This window comes from Microcebus murinus, chromosome X, assembly GCF_040939455.1.
Source record: "Microcebus murinus isolate Inina chromosome X, M.murinus_Inina_mat1.0, whole genome shotgun sequence".
NCBI lineage: Eukaryota > Metazoa > Chordata > Mammalia > Primates > Cheirogaleidae > Microcebus > Microcebus murinus.
The window spans coordinates 114,676,031-114,699,014 of record NC_134136.1 but is presented as its reverse complement, the minus strand read 5'-3'; the positions used below and the strand labels follow the sequence as shown (position 1 = coordinate 114,699,014).

At 43.6% G+C, this 22,984-nt stretch overlaps 2 non-coding genes across 2 annotated transcripts; one reads left to right on the top strand and one right to left on the bottom strand.

The window, feature by feature from the left end:
• Positions 1-1,253: 1,253 nt before the first annotated feature.
• On the top strand, positions 1,254-1,364 carry LOC142866045 (U6 spliceosomal RNA). Its single transcript, XR_012916117.1, has one exon. It is a non-coding gene; the product is annotated as a U6 spliceosomal RNA (small nuclear RNA).
• Positions 1,365-8,655: 7,291 nt separating this feature from the next.
• LOC142866036 (U6 spliceosomal RNA) lies at positions 8,656-8,761 on the bottom strand. Its single transcript, XR_012916108.1, has one exon. It is a non-coding gene; the product is annotated as a U6 spliceosomal RNA (small nuclear RNA).
• Positions 8,762-22,984: the final 14,223 nt, after the last annotated feature.

Below are 22,984 nucleotides of genomic sequence, written 5' to 3'. Positions count from 1 at the left end.
ACAGGGATATTCTGTCTCCAAAAAAAGGAAAAACACTTCCCAAATACTCAATTTGAACTTTCTGGAACCCAGTATGCTTACCAAAGTCATTCTCAAGTTAGAGAATGGAGTCTGGATTTCATCACTCAACTTTGGGAAACAGGAAACTTTTAACTCTTAAATTTGCATTTTTCCAGAGGAGAATTTGCACAAATGTGACTTTAAAGAAATCTGAAAGGAAGAAGAGATATTTTTGCCTTAGGAATGTGAAATTATTAGAACCAAAATGTCTAAAGCAGCTAATTTCCAAAACATCGACTCTGACATGACTGACTTGAAAAAATTTAATCATTTTTCTAAAAATTCATTTTTCAGCATGATGAATTCACTTCTCTTCACATCAACTAAAATTTCATTCTTTGTCCATCTTGCTGCATATCCTAGAACAGGTTTTGAACCACAGGCTCTGTGGGAGATTATCTAAATTAACCTTATTTATGGACATAATCAGCTAAAAGTGGAGCAGAGTACAGCTCCTGCAATTTCACCAAGCCTAAAGAAACAGGGAAATGAGTGAATTTTTCTGTTATTAAAAGAGTTCTAGGACATTCTTATTTCTTTGAATTTGAGGAAGACCAAAAATATTATAAATAGATTAGAATAGAAAATAAATCCCTCCCCTCACCAAGAAAACCTCACAATCTTATAACCTCTCATACTCTGTTTATGTCTTGGGAACTAACACCCCTTTTCAGGCTAAGGGTGAATAGCTTATCCTTTACATCTAAGACCTCTTTTCACCTGAAGTCTCAAAGCGCAATGCTGCTCCCTGTAGCCTTGGAATTTAGCAAGATAAACACTGTAGGAAGCCTTCTTGTTGCATAGATTGAGAGATTGAAAGCAAGGGAAGGGCATATACTCAAGGTCACATTCTGAATCGTCAGCAGTTCTGCTTTATGAATGCAGCCCTTCTGATTCAATCTTTAGTGCTCAGTAAACAACCCGTGATGCGTGGTTAACTTTTCCATTGAAGCATTTAGAGGTGAATGTGTGTGGGGGGGCAGGATAATACTGTATTTGAAGTTATGACCCTATTTGTTAGCCTAAAAGAAGACTTCCTCCCCTTCCCCCCAGGCCAAACAGGCAAGACTCCAGCCATTCATTGTCCTCTGCGAAGGATTTCTCAGAGGAGAACCAGAAAACAAAGATGTCAAATTCTTGGCTCTTGAATTTCAAAACTAGAGGTCCAGTTGCAAGATGTGAAAGAATACGTAGTGCTCACTTCGGCAGCACATATACTAAAATTGGACTGATGCAGAGAAGATTAGCATGGCCCCTGTACAAGGATGACATGTAAATATCATCATGAAGCAGTCCGTATTTTTAAGTCAAGGAGGAGTCAGAGGAGTCGGACAAAGATATGGGATTTGGTCTCTTTGACTAATCACCAAAAGAACCAACTCAGCCAGCTTTATTTGCAAAACAAGGAAATAAAGCCTTACTTCTCTTTAAAAAAAAAAATAATAATAATTCCATTTGCTTCTCTAACCCTGCCTACCCACTCCCCAATTAATTCCAGCAGTGAGTTCTGAGTGATCCCAGAGTGAGCTTGTTGACATAGCCTGGTGTCTGCAAATCAGCCATCTGGGAGCCCTGTGGGGGCCAAGATCATGCTACGCCCCTCAGACCATGCAGCCTCTATTAAATTAAAATGAAGAATTTCTGTTCTTCGAAAGACATCATATATAGTATGGAAAGGTGGGGGAGGGGGAGAGTAGCTTTACAATGCAGAAACCTGACTGAACACTATCTCAGGTGATCAAGGTCAACATCAACAGTGATCAGTCACTTTGACAGTGTGTACCCTTGATGCAATGTGATGAGAATGGCACTTCACCTCTGTGACCTTCCTCCCCAAAACTCATAACCCCAGTCTAATTATGAGAAAAACATCAGACACATGCCAGTAGAGAGGCATTCTATAAAATATCTGACCACTACTCCTCAAAGGTCGTCAAAAACAAGGGAAGTCTGAGAAACTGTTACAGCCAAGAGGAGCCTAAGGAGACATGATCACTTAATGCAATGAGGTGTCCTGGGTGGGATCCTGCAACAGAAAAAAAGGACATCTGAATAAAGTATGGACTCTAGCTAATAATAATATATCAATATTACAGTATTAATTGTGATAAATGGGCCATATTAATGTTAATAATAGGGAAAATTGGGTGCAGGGTATATGGGAACTCTCTGTACTATCTTCTCAATCTTTCTGTAAATCTAAAACTGTTCTTTTAAAAAAAAGACACCATAAAGTAAATAAAAATACAAGCCACAAAATGAGAAAAGATAAGTTGTATCCAGAGTATATAAATCACCCCTACAGGCCACTCGTGGTGGCTCACACCTCTAATTCTAGCACTCTGGGAGGCTGAGGCGGGAGGATTGCTCAAGGTCAGGAAACCAGCCTGACCAAGAGGGAGACCCCGACTCTACTAAAAAAAATAGAAAGAAATTAACTGGACAACTAAAAATATATAGAAAAAATTAGCCGGGCATGGTGGCACATGACTGTAGGCCCAGTTACTCAGGAGGCTGAGGCAGGAGGATTGCTTGAGCCCAGGAGTTTGAGGTTGCTGTGAGCTAGGCTGATGCCACAGCACTCTAGCCCAGGCAACAGAGTGAGAATCTGTTTCAAAAAAAAAAAATCACCCCTACAAATCGATAAGAAAAGACCACCTGATAGAAAAATGTGCTCCAGACTTGTACAGGCACTTTACAAAACAGGAAATCTAAAGTCCAGTAAATATATAAAAAGATGCTCAGCTTCATTAGTAGTTAGGGAAATGCAAATCATGGGATATCATAGCACACCACTAGATTGGCAAAAGTTAAGAAGCCTGACCATGCCAAATATAGGCAAGGATTGTGAATCAACTGAAACTCTCATCTTGTGCTGGTAGGAGTAGAAATTGGTGCAATGATATTGGAGAATATTGCCTAATCTATTAAAGTTGAAGATATATATACCCTATAAGCCAGCAGTTCCACTCCTTGGATAAATGCTATAGGAATGTGCACTTACATGTGCCAAAATACATGTACTAGAATGTTTCTAAGCCGGGCATGGTGACTTGTGCCTATAACCCTAGCACTTGGGGAGGTCGAGGCAGGAAGATTGATTGAGGATAGGAGTGTAAGAATAGCCTGGGTAACATAAAAAAAAATGAAATTAGAAAAAATTAGCTGGGTGTGGTGGCATGCACCTGTAGTCCTAGCTGCTCTGGAAGCTGAGGTGGGAGGATGGCTTGAGAGGTCAGCAGGAGTTCGAGGTTACAGTGAGCTATGATTGTGCCACTGCACTGCAGCCTGGGTGTCAGAGCAAGACCCTGTCTCTTAAAAAAAAAGAGTTCGAAACAAGCCTGAGCAAGAGCGAGACCCAGTCTCTACTATAAATAGAAAGAAAATTAACTGGCCAACTAATATATAGAGAAGAAATTAGCCAGGCATGGTGGTGCATGCCTGTAGTCCCAGCCGCTTGGGAGGCTGAGGCAGGAGGATCACTTGAGCCCAGGAGTTTGAGGTTGTTGTGACCTAGGCTGACACCATGGCACTCACTCTAGCCCGGGCAACACAGTGAGACTCTGTCTCAAAAAAAAAAAAAGAAAATGTCAACGTGAGAGGCTGGGGCAGGAGAATTGCTTGAGCCCAAGAGTTTGAGGTTGCAGTGAACTATGATCACACTACTATACTTAAGCCTGGGCGACACTAAAAAAAAAAAGTTTGTGTTCGTTTTCTGATTATCCATATTCTGAACATTGATACTGTATGTTCATTTTTGTGTTATATTTTACAATAGAAAGATTTAAAATATCTAGTTTGCTTTTTTGAAACTTGAGGTGACACCTCCCTTTGACTTGGTAGAAATTATTTGTATGTGGTTTCAATTTATGTTTGGAGAATCTTATGTTTACAAAACACGTCTTCAGTGAGCATGGAAGTTTCCAAAGAAAGGCCAGTGTTGTGGTTCGCATGCTAATGGCTGTCTTCCAAGAGATCTTAGAGGTGGTATCTACCATGAGAATTCACCATCGGGCAGAAGCCAGTTCTTGGCCCTCCAGCCTGAGAACCTCAGTTCTGTCAGTGTCTCAGAGTGAATCCAACTGGATGACATTGACCCAAAATAATAAACTCATGAGATCTTAATGTTGCGGATAGCAGTTTGTTCATTTACAGTGAGATATATAAGTATGTGGTAGTCTGCATATTCATGTCAACCTGGTTAGTGTATTCTTTCCAAAAATGCAAGTGATACAGGACTCCCAGTTGCTCAAAATAGTCTTGGGGAGTATACACTGCAAGTATTTAATGTATTAGGCTCTGTTTTACCCATCTCTGCAGCTGGAATGTACCCACTGGGCAGACTGGATATTTATGTCAGATTGACAGGGCACTGTAAGAAGCCATTATTTTGGGGGTGACTTCATGAACCGCACCTTGCCATTCATGAGAGCTTCCCACCCCCTTCCATGATCTCTGTAGTCCAGTCTGTACTTGAGGAGACCACCTCCCTGGCACACTGAACCAGGGGTGGTCACGTGACCCAGACTGGGCCAATAGGCTTATGGGCTTCTCTATCCTGGAATTCTGGGGTTGGGGCCAAAAGATGCTGCTAGTGATTCTTTTACAACAGTTGAACAGGGAGACCTGTGAGTTACCATCTTTTGCTGCATACTCAGAGATGGAGAAGCTGGGCTGCAGAAAGAGAGGAGTCTCTGGAGCAAACATCCAGAAATGAGTAGGCAGGAAAGACCAGATGTGTCTGCAGTTCCTGCCAGCTTTGAAATTCTTGATTCTCACCCCTGGGGAGACTCAACTGCATTTCCTGATTTAGAAATCTGTGTGATACCCCAGAATTCTTATAATTCAACCTCCTCTTTTTTTTTTTTTTTGAGACAGAGTCTCACTCTGTCACATGGGCTAGAGTGCCGTGGCGTCAGCCTAGCTCACAGCAACCTCAAACTCCTGGGCTCAAGCGATCCACCTGCCCCAGCCTCCTGAGTAGCTGGGACTACAGGCATGTGCCACCATGCCCGGCTAATTTCTATATATTTTTAGTTGGCCAATTAATTTCTTTCTATTTTCTATTTTCGCTCTTGCTCAGGTTGGTTTCGAACTCCTGATCTTGAGCCATCTGCCCGCTTCAGCCTCCTAGAATGCTAGGATTACAGGTGTGAGCCACCACGCTCGGCCCAGCCTCCTCTTTTTTTAAAAAAAAATTGTTTCTAATTGTGGTAAAATACATATAACATAAAATTGACTGTATTAGTCATTTTAAGTGGCATTAAGTACATACACGTTGTTTTGCAGCCATCACTACCATCCATCTCCAGAGCCCCTTCATCTTGCAAAACTGAAACTCTGTACCCATTAAACAATAATTCCCTGTTTTCCTGTTCCCCCAGCCCCTGGCAGCCACTATTCTGCTTTCTGACTCTATGAATCTGACTACTCTAGATACTTCATATGAATGAAATCATACAGTCTTTGTCTCTTTGTAACCAGCTTATTTCACTTAGCGTAATGTCCTCAAGGTTCATCCATGTCGTAGCATGTGTCAGAATCGCCTTCCTTTTTCAGGCTGAATAGTATTCCAGCATGTGGGCCTACCACATTTTCTTTATCCATTCATCCGTTCATGGGCACATGGGTGGCTTCCTCCTTTCGGCCATTGGGAATAATGCTGAACACAGGTGAGCTGTATCTGAGTCCCTGCTGCTCGTCCACTTTCATTTTATTTTATTGCTTTCCTCTCAGTCTCTTATTTCATGCTTCCACTGACAAACCTCTGCCTTCTCACTGGTACATCTTTTTTTAAGGTCTGTCAATACTTTTGACCAAACAACAGCAAAATCATAATGGCTTAAAAGCCATTCAATATCTTTGAGGTGACTGTGTGGCTATTGTGTTATATGAAACATGTCACAGGCTGGGTGCGGTGGCTCACATGTGTAATCATAGCACTCTGGGAGGTTGAGGTGGGAGGATTGCTCAAGGTCAGGAGTTTGAGACCAGCCTGAGAAAGAGTGAGACCCCATCTCTACTAAAAATGGAAAAAATTAGCCAGATGTGGTGATGCATGCCTATGGTCCCAGGTACTGGGGAGGCTGAGGCAGGAGGATCGCTTGAGCCCAGGAGTTTGAGGTTGCTGTGAGCTATGATGACACCATGGCACTCACCGGGGCAACAGAGTGAGACTCTGTCTCAAAAAAAATAAATAAATAAAACATGTCACATATATAGATTAACACTTAGAAAGTGTGCTAGAAACTCAGCAGTCATTTCTACGCCCTCCCCTGGTTCCTCTGATAGCTCAGGAGCTGGAAAGCTAAAAACTATGTTATCCAGACTCCCTTGCACTAGAATTTTCTGCATGCAATTTAGATTTCACTGATGAGATGCCCTTATGTGATATTTTAGAATGTGTAAGTATGACACAGGCCATTCTCCTGCCACCGTGGTGCTGGCGAACAGAATGAGACCCACACGTGCGTGTTTGAGGGGCTGGACTCCACATCCCGATGTGTAGTCACAGTAGTGGGATATGCACTTGTGGTACCAAAGTGGCAGCTTCCTGATTTCTGGATTGCAGCTAAGGTCGTATGATTTTGAAGCCAATGGCCCAGGGGCAGTCCCCTGACCTCTGCTCTCCTGGCCCTTCCAGTGATTTTGTAAGTACCTTAAATTCTCAGTAGGGGGAATCTTTCTGCTTGAAATATTTTGTTTTCCTGATTAAACCCTGACTGAAGCAGAAGGCAATCTTATTTCCAAGTTTTAGTGAGCACTTCATCTCACCGAGCCACTGGATACTGACTCCAATGACTTTGGGATAGCTCTTCCTAACCCCTCTGAAAAAAACTGATCAAAAGCGCTGTGTCCTATGACTGTATGATGATAGAAGTCAGAATATTCATTATCTCTGAGGTTGAGCGGGGCTGACTTGGAAGGGGCACAAGGGAACTTTCTGGGGTTCTGGAAATGTTCTGTATCTTGATCTGGGTGGTAGTTACATGGGGGTTATACATAGGTGAAGATGTAATTTCATCTGAAGGGTTAAAGAAGAAAAAGCTTATTTCCCCACGGTTCAGCTCCAAGTTAGCAGGGACCAGGGTTCAAAGAAGCACATTGTAAACATACAACATGAATGAATAAATAAACAAATTAATAAATGATTGTTATTCATATGTGAAGTATAAAATGGAGGGAATCTTCTGGTAGTGAAAGGATCATAGTAAGTTAAATTTCCAGATAATTTCAAAGGTAAGGACAGAGCAAGACCACATCTCCACCACTACTCTTTTTTTTTTTTTTTTTTGAGACAGAGTCTCGCTTTGTTGCCCAGGCTAGAGTGAGTGCCGTGGCGTCAGCCTAGTTCACAGCAACCTCAAACTCCTAGGCTCAAGCAATCCTCTGCCTCAGCCTCCCGAGTAGCTGGGACTACAGGCATGCGCCACCATGCCCGGCTAATTTTTTCTATATATATTAGTTGGCCAATTAATTTCTTTCTATTTATAGTAGAGACGGGGTCTCGCTCTTGCTCAGGCTGGTTTCAAACTCCTGACCTCGAGCAATCTGCCCGCCTCGGCCTCCCAGAGAGCTAGGATTACAGGCGTGAGCCACCGCGCCCGGCTCCACCACTACTCTTTTCAAGACCATCTCTGGAGGGCGACAGGAGCTTACAGGGATGCCTGACCACCTGAGCAGGCCCCTGGTCCTCTATTTCCCAGTACCTCCTACCCTCCTGTCTTTTCTGCCTTCCCCATTCTGCTTTGAACCCATGGACTGCCCCTCCCTCTTTCTCTTGGCCATACCCTGACTCTCTGTCCTTCTAGGTCTTTCTCCAGGGCATGTGGCTGCCCACCTTCCCTTCCTATAAGGGGCTGCGATTGCTGCTGGGGAAATTCCCCTAGCCCTGGGGAATGGCTCTCAGCTGGGCCCACAAACCTGCCTGACCACCCTCTCTCCCGCCCTACTCACTGCTTCCTCCCTTCCTCCCCCATCTCTGTGGCTATTTAAAGCCTTCAGCAACATCTTCAAGTCCCCCCTCCCCCCTCTGCATCTTAGGAGACCACACTCCAGCTCCAGCCAGCTGGTGGGCATCCGTCCTCCTGACCATAGGGGAAAGAGTCTAGACTCCGGAGTGTGAATTGGTCATTACCGATCCATTACCAGCCTCAGGAAACCAACGTGCTCCCTCTTCTCTCATCACCTCTGGCAGCTACTTCCCCTTCTTTCTGAATGTGATGACTTATTAATGACAACTCTCCAGTCTCCCTCACCCCTGGGAGGGCCACACCAGGAACCCTGAACCTGGCAGCCTGCGGAGGCGTCTTGCACTGACTGGCTCACACCCGTTTCCTCTGCACAGATCTTGAGTCCGGGCGCGCTGTAGGTGTGGTGTGCCCGGGATGGGGAGAGAAGGGTGGACTCAGACCTTGCCCTTGAGGAGCTCACAGCCTTGTGTTCCTAACTCACCTGATGTTCAAACTTCTGCTCTGGTGTTCGCTTTCTCTTTCGTCCACCACCAGACTGTCTCTTGGTGTCCAGTTGAGCTTTCCAGTTGGAGTTTGTTTGTTTGAATAAACGTTTTATTTTTATCCATCTATGTATTTATTTATAAATATGGAATGCTTCATAAATTTGCGTGTCATCCTTGTGCATGGGCCATGCTATCTTCTCTATATTGTTCCAGTTTTAGTATATGTGCTGCCAAAGCAAGCACTGAACTTTTTTTTTTTTTTTTGAGACAGTCTCACTTTGTTGCTCAGGCTAGAGTGAGTGCCGTGGCGTCAGCCTAGCTCACAGCCACCTCAAACTCCTGGGCTCGAGCGATCCTCCTGCCTCAGCCTCCCGAGTAGCTGGGACTATAGGCATGCGCCACCATGCCCGGCTAATTTTTTGTAGATATATTAGTTGGCCAATTCATTTCTTTCTATTTATAGTAGAGACGGGGGACTCGCTCTTGCTCAGGCTGGTCTTGAACTCCTGAGCTCAAACGATCCGCCCGCCTCAGCCTCCCAGAGAGCTAGGATTACAGGCATGAGCCACCTCACCCGGCCTGAACTTTTTATTTTAGAATAAAATAAAAAGGTTTAGATTTATAGACATGTTGCACAGATAGCACGGAGAATTCCCATATACTGTACACCCAAGTCTCCCCTTTTGTTTTTGTTTTTTTTTTTGAGACAGAGTCTCGCTTTCTTGCCCAGGCTAGAGTGAGTGCCGTGGCGTCAGCCTAGCTCACAGCAACCTCAAACTCCCGGGCTCAAGTGATCCTCCTGCCTCAGCCTCCCGAGTAGCTGGGACTACAGGCACAAGCCACCATGCCCAGCTAACTTATATATATATATATATTAGTTGGCCAATTAATTTCTTTCTATTTTTATAGTAGAGACGGGGTCTCACTCAGGCTGGTTTTGAACTCCTGACCTTGAGCAATCCACCCGCCTCGGCCTCCCAGAGTGCTAGGATTACAAGCATGAGCCACCGCGCCCGGCCTCCCCTTTTGTTAAACATGTTCCATTAGTATGGTGTATTTGTCACAACCAATGAACCAATATTAAAACATTATTATTAACTAAGATCCATACTTTATTTAGATTCTGCCAGCTTTTACCGAATCCATCTGGAGCTTGGACTCATTTCTTTCCATCTTCTTCTCCTGAACTTGCCTTGGCCATGGATGCTCTCTGCCTGATGGGACCCTGCCCTCCTCCACACCTTCCTGTCTGCAGTTCTTCCTGCCCCTCCCCTACCCCTGGCAATTATAGCACCAGCAGGTGAGTCTGAACCCTGGAAGCCCCAGTGACCTGCATTGACACTTGTTCCTGAAGCTGTCATTATGTTTCCTGCAACCATTGCATTCTTCCCTCTTGTATTCATGTTAAGTCTGGCTGTATCCTGCTTCTAGAACACCGTAGCCTTCACTTCAAATGAACCTTGCATGTAAGGACTGAGAGCTGGGACTCCTTTGAGTCCACCAAAGAGGTTGTACAACTGTTGTTGTGCCTGCTTGTATATATGTGGCCAGTTTGGACCTGAGACCTGCCTTCTTTATAATCTGGTAGTGGGGAATAAGTAGGCCCCACTAAACCTTGGACTAATGGCCTAGGTCATTTCACAACATTATGGATATATCATAATTTATTTTTCCAAACCCATTTCAACAGATATTTATTAATAAATTTCTTCCACTGTTTTGCCTTTACCTGAAATGCTGCAGTATCATCCATGTCACAAAATGTCTGCATACATATTTTCCATAATTGCAAAATATTTTTGTATCTTAGATTTTGGTAGAATCTAGATTGGAACCCAGGTCTGGGTGATGCCAAAGCCCAAGTCTTTCTCAATAATTCTAGACAGAATTTTCTGGAAGGTTGAACCTGGGGATGAGAGTACCAGGAGCTAACTGTGGATATTCCTGTTTTCTCAGTTTCTGTTTGGGGATTCTATCTCAGAATTCAATTGACTGTTCACCTCTCTGGGTTGGCTTAAAATGATTCCCCACCGTTGTTACAAGTGTGGTTTTCTGAATAAACACACAAGAAATCCTGTTGTTACAAATTACATTTCAAACCCAGGAAGGTACAAAGCTAAGGCTGTCAGTATATGGAGTTAAATATAACCTCATGCACTGAGCAATATATTTAACATCCTAATTAATAATTCAGAGCAAATCTGCAGTGCCCGTTTGTGGGAAAATTTGCTAGCTTAACTGTGTCATATTCACCTTCTACCCACCAACCAAAAAGAAACCAGAGACATTTGCCAAGAAGTGGCAAGCATATATTAATGACAAAGTGCAGAATAGAATTATTCTAATTTACCAGTGATAGTGCCACTGAATGGAGGACTCCTTTAAACCCAATCTTCTGAGACAATGAAGATTTTGATGTGGATTTTTGCCTTCATTATAGTGTTTTACAGTCTGTGTTCCTAAGAACTAGGTCAAATTTTGCAGTAGGTCTGTAATTTATTTTGGAGAGCCTGATACTTATATTCCTAGGCAAGCAGTGTATATAATGCCATTTTAATATTGGAGTTTTTAACTTAGAAGTTTTTTTTTTATTGAAGTAACAACTCACCCCCCAATCCCATGCATTCTATACATAGTTCAATGTAACTTAATTTTTTCCCTAAATGAATCCATCTGTGATTTCCCCTCCTGCAGATTCAGTCTTTTTCAGTTCACACATCTCTTCTCCCCATCCCCCCACTCCCCAGCCAGGGCTCTAGCTTTTCTGATCCTCCAGAGTATTATCATTCTTTATCTTAGACAGCTGGGTGCCTCCTTTAGTTGGAACTTTAATTTGTTTCTTTTCTTTTTTCCTTTTTTTTTTTTTTTTGAGACAGAGTCTCGCTTTGTTGCCCAGGCTAGAGTGAGTGCCGTGGCGTCAGCCTAGCTCACAGCAACCTCAAACTCCTGGGCTCCAGTGATCCTCCTGCCTCAGCCTCCCGAGTAGCTGGGACTACAGGCATGTGCCACCATGCCCGGCTAATTTTTTCTCTATATATTAGTTGTTCAATTAATTTCTTTCTATTTATAGTAGAGACAGGGTCTCGCTCTTGTTCAGGCTGGTTTCAAACTCCTGACCTCGAGCAATCTACCCACCTCGGCCTCCCAGAGTGCTAGGAGTACAGGCGTGAGCCACCACGCCCGGCCTAATTTGTTTCTAAGCAAGAGAGGTTGCTGGTTAAAAGTTGTCTGGGTCCTGGTTATGTTTATTCAGTATAGTTAGTTACAGCTACAGCCATGCACCACATAATGGTCAAGGACAGACTGCATACACAACGGTGGTCCCATTTGATCATAATAACATGTTTTTACTGTTCCTTTCTTATGTTTAGATGCATAAATACATACCATTGTGTTGCAATTGCCCACAGTATTCGGTACAGTAACGTGCTGTGTGGGTTTGTAGCCTAGGAGCAGTAGGCTACACCATATAGCCTAGGTGTGTACTAGGCTATACCATCTAGGTTTGTGTAAGTGCACTCCGGTGATGTTTACACAATGATGAAATCGCCCAATGATGCATTTCTCAGAATGTATCCCCGTTGTCATGCAACACATGACTGCATTTGTAATTGCATTGCAAACAATCTGAAAGTCCACCAATAGAAGACTTTTGGTTAAATTACTTGGAGTACATTCATACTTTGGAATACCCTGTACCCTGAAATTGTAATAAGAACAGAAAGCTCTACAGATTGATTGTAAAGATACACTGTTAAGTGAAAAAAAATCAAGGAGCAGAACATTGTGTATTGTGTGCCACCGTTTATGTAAACAGGGGTGGAATATATAGAGATATATGTATATTTGCTTGCATACACATAAACTGTCTCTGAAGGAAACACAAGAAACTGATAAAATTGTTATCTTGTGAATTTTGAACCATGCAAATATATTACCTGTTCAAAAAATACAGGAACAAAATGAAAATTAAAGGGCAAATAAAAGGAAGGCAAACAACACAGGCTGTCTATTAATAGGAGGAGATAACAGATCACCTTGGAGTTGACTTTGGTCCACCCCTCTTACCTATATAAATCTCACAGATGTCAGATAGCCATTGGTGGGGAGGAGGGGTACAAATGTTGCGGCAGTGTGTACAGCTAGTGTTACAGCCCTTGTTACAGCTCTTATTCATTTGACTGGGGAAAGAACCGAGCACACGAAGAGTTGGAAAACAGCCTTTATTCTTCTACAGCAGGCTCAGCAACACCCAGTATTACAGCTCCCTTCCGTGTCTTCCAATGTTCTCTCCCTTCCTGCCCTTCTGCCCCTGCTTTTATATCCTTGGTAGGGCTCAAGAAGCGTCCAATCAACTACAAGCTTTAACATCCAATCAGCAACACGCTTTAACATCCAATCAGCAACAAGCTTTAACATCCAATCAACAACAAGTTTTAACATCCAATCAGCAACAAGCTTTAACATTCAATCAACAACAAGCTTTAACATCCAACCAAAAACAGTGGGATTCGAAAATTACCCAATCAGGATGATGCAAGCAGTGTGGCCGGAAACAGGCCTGGCACGAGGGTGTCTGGGGCGGCTGGGCGCTGCAGGGCCTGGCCCTAGCAGCGTGCCTCTAACTGGCCACGCGCAGCACTGGCCCCCGGAGATTCGGAACTACGGGGAGGCGGCAATCGGCCTCGGTCCGGCGCCCAACATTTTCTGCATCACAACAAGACTTTTCTCTGTGGCTGGATATGGCTTGCCTCTCCCAGCAGCCCTTGGTATGCAAAGACTGTCCCTGGGCAAGTTTGTGCTAGGGTCAAAGAGATTCCTCAGGCCCGGCACAGAACAGCACCGGGGCTCACACCTGTAATCCTAGCACTCTGGGAGGCCGAAGTGTGAGGATTGCTTGATGTCAGGAGTTTGGGACCAGCCTAAGCAAGAGGGAGACTCCGTTTCTACTAAAAATAGAAAGAAATTGACAGGACAACTAAAAATATATAGAAAAAATTAGGCAGGCATGGTGGCACATGCCTGTAGTCCCAGCTACTCAGGAGGCTGAGGCAAAAGGATCGCTTGACCGCAGGAGTTTGAGGTTGCTGTGAACTAGGCTGATGCCATGGCACTCCAACCTGGGCAACAGAGCCAGACTCTGTCTCAAAGAAAAAAAAAAAAAAAGAGATTCCTTATATTAGAGGGATCAGGGCCTGGCCCTTCACTTTTGAGGAATCTCTCTTCTCTGGTGGGTAGAGAGGGTCCTGGTGGGGGTCAGTTGCCAGAGAGGGGATATGGGAACCCTTGGGGAACTCACAAGAAGGAAGAAGCTGGACTGAGCTCAGCACCTGGGTATATACTGTTGCTGGGAAAAGCAGATTCTTATCTGGGGTGGGGCTGTGCTGCCGCTACAAGACCTCAGGTTGTTTGTGGAAACAAGAGCTGAGAGTTTGGGGGAAAGCAAAGAGCCACACACTTGGGATCCCAGCTCTCGGTGCCTTATCCCAGGGCTCCCCAGAGGGAGGGGTCAGCCTTCTTTGGAGAGCCTTTGGGACCTGGCCAGGCACTGGACTAGCAGTGAATTAGGATTGTTGGACAGAAAAAGACCACTGGTTTTCATCAGCAAAACTCAGGGGCAGGAATGGCAGCAAAAAACTAGGGTGCCTGGTGGAGGACCACTCAGATTTTCCAGTTCTTTCTCCTCTGGGTGTTTGGAAGCAGGAGTGGGATGGAATCAGACTAGCATCTTAGATGACTCACCAGGAAAGGGGCTGTAAGAGAAAAACTGAGCTTTTTATTAATCTGGGCATGTGGACACTCAAGCAGTTAATATATAAAAGTGACTGAATGGTATTATTTTGAGGGCGATATTGATATTGGGATTATGTTTACAAATATTCCTTCTCTTTAAAAGATATATGCTGAAGTGGTTGTGGATAAAAGCATATGATGTCTGGGATTTACTTCAAAACATCCAGTAGGGAGGAGGGGGGGGTTAGGGAGGTGAGGTATAGATGAATCCAGATTGACCATAAATTGATACGAGTTACTCTGGGTGATGGGTACATGGGGGTTCATTACGTTATTCCCTCTCCTTTTGTGTAAGTTTGAAAATGTCAAATGTTAAAAAAAAATGTTGAAAAAACAAGAGCCATATGAACTTACTTAACCCAAACTGGTAAAACCTGTCCTACCAAGTATGCTTCTATACTATGTGTTTCTGAGCTCGTTTGATCTCTTTTATCTCTCCAACTCTAGGTCAACTGCCTGAAGTGAAGAACTTGTTTTAAACATCTTTCTATCTCAGTGCTTGAGTTTGTTGCTGGACACATGGAGGCAGCAGAGGACAGTGGTTAACAAAAGATTTCTGGGCACGGTGTGGTGGCTCACACCTATAATCCTAACACTCTGGGAGGCCAAGGCGGGAGGATGGCTCGAGGTCAGGAGTTCGAGACCAGCCTGAGCAAGAGTGAGACCCCCCATCGTTACTAAAAATAGAAAGAAATTAGCTGGACAACTAAAAATATATAGAAAAAATTAGCCAGGCATGGTGGTGCATGCCTGTAGTCCCAGCTACTCGGTAGGCTGAGGCAGGAGGATCGCTTGAGCCCAGGAGTTTGAGGCTGCTGTGAGCTAGGCTGACTCCATGGCACTCTAGCCTGGGCAACGGAGTGTGACTCTGTCTCCAAAAAAAAAAAAAAACAAAACAAAACAGAAAAGATTTCTGGACACTCACCACCAGCTCAAATCTTGGCACCATCACCAAGTAACTGGACAAGTTGATTAGCTTCTCTATGCCTCAGTTTCCTCATCTGTACAACAGGAATAAAGAAAAGCATATACCCCAAAGGCTGTTATAAAGATTAGATGAGATATATAAAGCTTGTAGCATAGTGCCTGATATAGAAAAGAGCTCAAAATATTTATTATTATTAATATTAGGTACTCGAAAAGTATTTATTGAGTGAATGCCTGAATGAATAAAGCTGTGTGACAGTCTTATTATGAAACTTATAATTTTTGTGTTGTCTTCTTTTAAAAAATTATTGAATATTTTTTAACATCCTTAGTTTTCAAAGAAAATGATGGAATTAATTAAAATTAAAAATTTCCATCTTTTTATGATTTAAACTTATGTTTTATTTGAGGTCTCATTTCCCATACTAGTGGGCATCCAGAAGAATTCATTCTGGAAGTTTATTATTTAACATTTACTTTTTGGTGTTCTATAGTCTCAAATTGCAAGGATTTCCAAATGAGAAATGTGAAATTTATACTTTTGACTAATTTATTTTTGAGGTGATTACATACTTGTTAAACATAAAATAGGGATATATTTTTCTCCTATACTTTGTTAATAAAAAAAACTAATGAAATTAAGATTCAACTTTAAAGCTTCCAGGCACAGTCCTGCCCATTCTTAAGTATTTCAGTAAGCAGTAAGCACTGAAAAAAGTGTTGAACTAATGAAAATCCTTTCACAGACATAATCTACCTTCCTTCCTTCCTTTCTTTCTTTCTTCATGGTTTCTCTCTGTTGCCCAGGCTGAAGTGCAGTAGCATCATCATAGCTCACTGCAACTTCAAACTCCAGAGCTCAGAATAATCCTCTTGCCTCAGCCTCCCAAGAAGGTGGGACTATAGGAGCATGCCACCACACCCTGCTAATTTTTCTATTTTTTGGTAGAGTAAGGATCTCGTTCTTGCTCAGGCTGGTCTCGAACTTCTGACCTCAAGCAATCCTCCCACTTCAGTCTCCCAAAGTGCTAGGATTACGGGCTTGAGGCACCACACCCAGCCCCACAAACATAAGCTTTCTTAGTCTTGGCCTAAACGTTGCAGCTAAAGAAATGTGCAACCTCATAGAGGCTACGTTTGGGTGGAGTCACTGGTGTGGGTTGGGTCCTCAGCTTTGGAGGCCCCGAACTTGATGTTATCAGTTTACCCAGAGTGAATGCAGCTCTTGGGGACTGAATCATATTAGATCAATTTGAAAAGATTGATGCATATAATGACACCAACATGGCTCCCAATATGGAAGATGTGCTGGTGCTTGGTGCCTGTTAGACTGGTTTAAAAAACCCATATTACCTTTCCTAGACCTCCTCCCAACTCCCCTGCCGCTATTCTCCCACCCCCAGGCTTAGGACAGTATTCCTTCTGAATGACCAGAACAGGCTACCTACTCTGACCATTTTGCTAGTAAATCAGCCTTCAAAACAAGGTGGTAGGTTTCGGTGATCTATTGCTGCCTAACAAATCACCTCAAAACTTGGTGATTTATTATTATGTTATTAATTATTATCATTTTACTATTATTCCTCATGGTTCTAGGGGTTGACAGGGCTCAGTAAGAGAGAGTAAGAGGGTTAAAGAATACAAGTATGACTACAGAGGGTTAAAATTTCAGAATGAGAGCTATATGATACTTTAAAGACACCTAGCACAGTTGGCTATAGAAGTGACGAAAGCTCCGGAGATGCTGGAAAGTAGAGATTACAAGGAAAAACCAAGGAACCAGAGATGGGGACATAAAAATATGCCCATTATCTTTATGTTCTGTAGACATGTTAGGCTGGTATGGTGGTTTTAAAACATGTTTTCAAATCATTTGACGCATCAAGAAATGGGAATCTACTTCCTCTCTCCTTGAACATGGGCTGATCTTAGAGATTCACCTCTAATGAATAGAATATAGTGGAAATGATGCCGTGTGACTTTCGAGGCTCGATCACAAAAGGCAATATGATGACATCTCCTGGCAGGTGCTATCCCTTTTGGAACACACATCTTTAGAGCTCTGAGCCCCCAAATAAGAAGTCTAGCTACCCTGAAGCCACCATGTGGAGAGACCACATGGGGATAGGGGGAAGCCAGAGGGGACACAGCTGGACCAGCCCCCAGCTGTGCTGAGTCTTCCCAGCCCAGGCAGCAGACATAAAAGGGAACAAGCCTTTCAGATGACTCCAGCCCCAGCATTTAATTGAAATACATAAAATGTTGTACCCAACAGAGAATACATATTCTATTCAAACGATTGTGGAAAATTTATAAAAATTAACCAAGACTTAGCCTTCAAAGAAAGTCTGAATATATTCCAAAAAGGTATTATACATGTTTAAGCCATACTCTTTGACCATAATACAATAGAATTAGAAAATAACAAGCATGAATAGCCCAAATAATGCTATCCTTTTGGAGATTTGAAAGTATCCTTTCTCTCACATAAATCAATGAGAATAAGCAAATATTTTATCTTGGAAGGGGAAGATGAAAGATTAATGATAACCAAAGGGAATCCTTAAAATAGGGAGAGGAATACTAAAACAGATTGTATGAAAACTTTAAAAAAAAGGAAAACCAGTAAAGAGAATATATTATTATTATTATTACTATTTGTAGATAAAGTGTTGCTCTATCCTCCAGACTGGAGTGCAGTGGTGTGATCACAGCTCACTGCAACCTCCAATTCCTGGATCCTCCTGCCTCAGGCTCCCCAATAGCTGGGACTACAGGGTGCACATCACCACACTCAGCTAATTTTTGTATTTTTTGTAGAGATAGGACCTTGCTATATTGTTCAGGCTGGTCTCAAACTCCTGGCCTCAAGTGTTCCTCCCGCCTCGGCCTCCCAAAGTGGTAGGATTACAGGCGTGAGCCACCACGCCCCACCCTACTTCTCTTTCTTCATCATCGGTCAAAACTGCATTACACTCTCTTTCCTGAACCCAATCACTGGTACTGGTAGTGGAATAGTGGCAATTGTTTTTTTTGTTTGTTTGTTTGTTTTGTTTTTTTGAGTCAGAGTCTCACTCTGTTGCTCAGGCTAGAGTGCTGTGGCATCAATTTAGCTCACAGCAACCTCAAACTCCTGGGCTTAAGCAATCCTACTGCCTCAGCCTCCGGAGTAGCTGGGACTACAGGCATGCGCCACCATGCCCGGCTAATTCTTTCTATATATTTTTAGTAGAGATGGGGTCTCACTCTTGCTCAGGCTGGTCTCGAACTCCTGCGCTCAAATGATCCACCCGCCTCGGCCTCCAAGAGTGCTAGAATTACAGGTGTAAACCACCACGCCCGGCCGTGGCAATTGGTTTTGATTCCTCAAGATTCACCTCCAGCTCCACACCCCTGCTTGGGGAGGGTCCCAGCTTTTCCTGAATCACAAGGCTCCCCCATAACTGAACACAATCTGAGTTTTGTAAGCAAGGGAGAATGCGGTAGGATACTGGTAATAACTGGTAACTCGAGAGGCATCAAATTTTAATACATTCCTTTTCCTTTTAAAATACTTTGTTTGAATGAACAAAACTTTCTCAAGTATTACATAACGTCAACCTGAAAAATGAACATTTAAAATCCAGTGAACTTAAAGTTCTCCTGAATACTGAATATTCTGGTACCGTACATAAATAGTACAATGTCACCCTAAAATTGTAAGTCTACAACAGTTACATATTTCAAGTTTAGAGTCATGCATGGCTGTTACTTGAACAGGTTAAATTCTCTTGAACATCGCAAATATATAAAATGCACTAGGCCGGGCGCTGTGGCTCACGCCTGTAATCCTAGCTCTTGGGAGGCCGAGGCGGGCGGATTGCTCAAGGTCAGGAGTTCAAAACCAGCCTGAGCAAGAGCGAGACCCCGTCTCTACTATAAATAGAAAGAAATTAATTGGCCAACTGATATATATATATAAAATTAGCCGGGCATGGTGGCGCATGCCTGTAGTCCCAGCTACTCGGGAGGCTGAGGCAGAAGGATCACTCGAGCCCAGGAGTTTGAGGTTGCTGTGAGCTAGGCTGACGCCACGGCACTCACTCTAGCCTGGGCAACAAAGCGAGACTCTGTCTCAAAAATAAAATAAAATAAAATAAAATAAAATGCACTATTTCCTCAGATTCTTTTTTTTTTATTTGAGACAGAGTCTCACTCTGTTGCCTGGGCTACAGTGCCGTGGTGTCATCATAGCTCACAGCAACCTCAAACTCCTGGGCTCAAGCAATCCTCTTGTCTTTCTTTGAGACAAAATCTCATTCTGTCATCCATGCTAGAGTGCAGTGGTGTCATCATAGCTCACTACAACCTCCAACTCCTAGGCTCAAGTGATCCCCCTGCCTCAGCCTCCTCAGTAGATGGGACTACAGGCTCATGCCACCATGCCTGGCTAATTTTTTTATTTTTATTTTTGTAGAGACAGGGTCTTGCTCTTGCTCAGGCTGATCTCGAACTCCTGAGCTCAAGTGATCCTCCTGCCTCAGCCTCGCAGAGTGCTAGGATTACAGACGTGAGCCACCATGCCCAGCCTTTGTCTTTCATTAATTTTGGAAAATTCTCAGCTGTTGCTCCTCAAATATTGCCTTTCTTTCCCTTTTTTTCCTTCTGGGACTCCAATCAAACTTTATTAGACTATTTCATCCACTATATTTATTAAGCCCTCCTTTATGTTTCCATCTCTCTTTGCAGCATTTGGGGGAAATTTCATATTAAAATATTCAACTGCTTTCTTATCTCCACTTAGATGTCTAAAAGCACCTCACATATAGCACATCTGAGACTAAACTCTTTCCTTACCCAAACTTCCCATTGTGATAAATTACCCAAATTACCCAAACCTGGTATTATCTTCCCCTTTGCTTTTTCTCTCACATCCTACAGTCAATCTGTCAGCAAATTCTGTTAGCTCTGCCCTTTACATGTATCTTACATAGAGAGGAGAAAATGCACCCATCCATTCCAGAAGGAAGGACATTGGCCAACATGTGAAATTGGGGCCTACTTCCTTAGGAGAGCAGGAGGTAAGAGAAGCTTGTTTTGACTCTGTGTCTCGGACACGAGCCTTTGATCTGTAAAGGACATCCTTCATGGAGGCTAGATCTCCTCAGTAGACCAAACTACAGACCAGAAAACCATTTAGGAAGCAGAGAATTAGAACAAACAAATATTTCCATCAAGCTACAGGCGCCTCATAGACTGGGTTTCTTCTCTCCAGGTCCCTGTCTAAAGAGCTCAGGGCAATCATCCAAAATTGGTCACCCTCAGGCTCCCACACCACTACCTAATCCCTTAACCAGTTTGATACCAGCGTCGACTATAGTCGACAGCCGCAGATGAACGCGCACAGCGCCTGTAGCCGACAGCCGTGATATGAAGGCGCATAGCTGAGCGTCGACTTTAGCCAACAGCCGTGATATGACTTCTCTAGTTTTTCATTTCTCAAAATAAAATTGTGAACATTTAAAAATAACGTAATGAAAACATATATGTATATGTTACCTATTCTGATTTACGTTTCAACTAAAGCTGCCTGTGAAGTAAAAGAAGCTTTCAGTGCTTTCAAGCTTTCCTCATCACACGAGAGCAAAACGGACTCGTCGTCAATGCACAGCACACACTATCGTGCGGACTGTGAGTGCCGGCTGTGGGCAAGGTGTCCCGGCCGGTGAGCGCCGTACTGAAATGGTGAAACCCCAGAAATTCTGCTTGAATATGGCTTCTTGCTTCAGTCTTCACGTCTGTGCCTTTATTGAAGCCTCATCTTCCCCTCCCAGGACTTGCATAGTAGCCTTGTACCTGGTCTGCCTCGGACTTTTCTCCTGCCACTTCATCTTCCGACCTCCCACCACAGTCATTCTCTGAGAATGACTTCTTGTCACCCCACTTCTCTGTTGAAAAGCCTCCTTTGGTTCCCCAGACTTCAGCATCACATCGAAATGCTCTGGCACAGCATTCACCTGTCCACACCCTATGCTCCAGCCACTCCCAACCTCTCTCGACTCCTCTCCAACATTTGGTGTCCTTATAGGTGTGGCTTCTTCTCTCTGAAAAGCTCTTCTGCCCCCCTTTCTGCTTGGTAATCATTTACTTGCCTTTCAAGAGCAAGCTCATATGTCACCTCCTCCAGGAAGCCTTTTTGGACTGCTCTCGACAATGCTCCCCTCTTTTATAGTGACTAACACATTACCAGTATGTGCTTGCACCTACCACCCCTGTGACACGTGGAGCACCTTGAGGGCAATGACCCTGCTTATTCATCTTTTTTATCCCCAGAGCCTAGCACAGTGTGGGGTTCATAAAAGGTGCTCCAGGCCAGGCGCAGTGGCTCACGCCTGTAATTCTAACACTCTAGGAGGCCAAGGCGGGTGGATCACTCAAGGTCAGGAGTTCGAAACCAGCCTGAGCAAGAGCGAGACCCCGTCTCTACTAAAAATAGAAAGAAATTAATTGGCCAACTAAAATATATAGAAAAAATTAGCCGGGCATGGTGGTACATGCCTGTAGTCCCAGCTATCTGGGAGGCTGAGGCAGGAGGATTGCTTAAGCCCAGGAGTTTGAGGTTGCTGTGAGCTAGGCTGATGCCATGGCACTCTAGCCCAGGCAACAGAGTAAGATTCTGTCTCAAAAATAAATAAATAAAATAAAAAAAAATAAAAGGTGCTCCAGAAATATTTGATGAGTGAATGAATGCATGAATAAACAAATGAATGTTTGACCATTGTGGTAGACTGCCATTGGTGGCCCCTGATGAGCCTTGCCCCTCTGCATTTGTGTCCTAGTGCAGTCCCTCCCACGCTGACTCTGGGCTGGGAAGTAACATCTGTCATTTCAGCTCACAAGCCAGTATGCAGAACCAGTCATCTGGGCATGTCTAACTGCGAGATGGAGGTGAGGGAGGTGGCAGGAAGGCACGATGCAAGATCTCTAAGCCAGAACTTGTTAAATACTGACAAATTCTTACTCTTTGGCTCATCCTATTCCTAGATTTTTACCTTTCTAATAACGACAAACATTTGTGTAGAATTTTCCTCCATGCAAAATATCCTCACATGTGTGATCCTTGTAAGAATGCTCTGAGATAAATATCATCATTGTTATCATATTTCATATGTGAGAAAACTGAGACATGGAACACTGAATATCTCAGCCAGTTAATGAGGACTTTGGGGTTCAAGCTTCAAAACCAGGCTGTTTCCCCAGCCATAGCAGCCTTGGGCTTGTAACAGGCCCGGGTGTGTCATTGTAGAGGACTTCCCTGAAAGAGTGAACACTGGGAATAGACTGGACCTGGGCCAATTTTGAGGAACAGCACTAGTCTCCCCCTCAGCTGCCCTTATACTTTAGGAGTATTTAAATAACTGCAAAACACAGAAAGAAGGACTAAGAGGGAGAATCTGATTGGCCAGCTTGGGTCATGGGCCCATCCCTGTAATAGGAGGATGGGGTCATGTTATTGGCAGCCTTACAGAAAGGAAAGATTCATTCTAAAAGAAGAGGAGTGCTGTTACCAGAAGAAGATAGCCAGGTATGCTCTGCATACAAAAAGCAGAGATGCCCACACTTTAAGTCTGGAATCAGTAGGTGTCATGGGTTGAATTGCGTCCCTCTCTCCACCAAAAGATATGTTGCCATCCTAACCCCCAGTACCTCAGAATGTGACTGGTGTCCTTATAAAAAAGGGAAATCTGAACACAGAGCCATGCACGC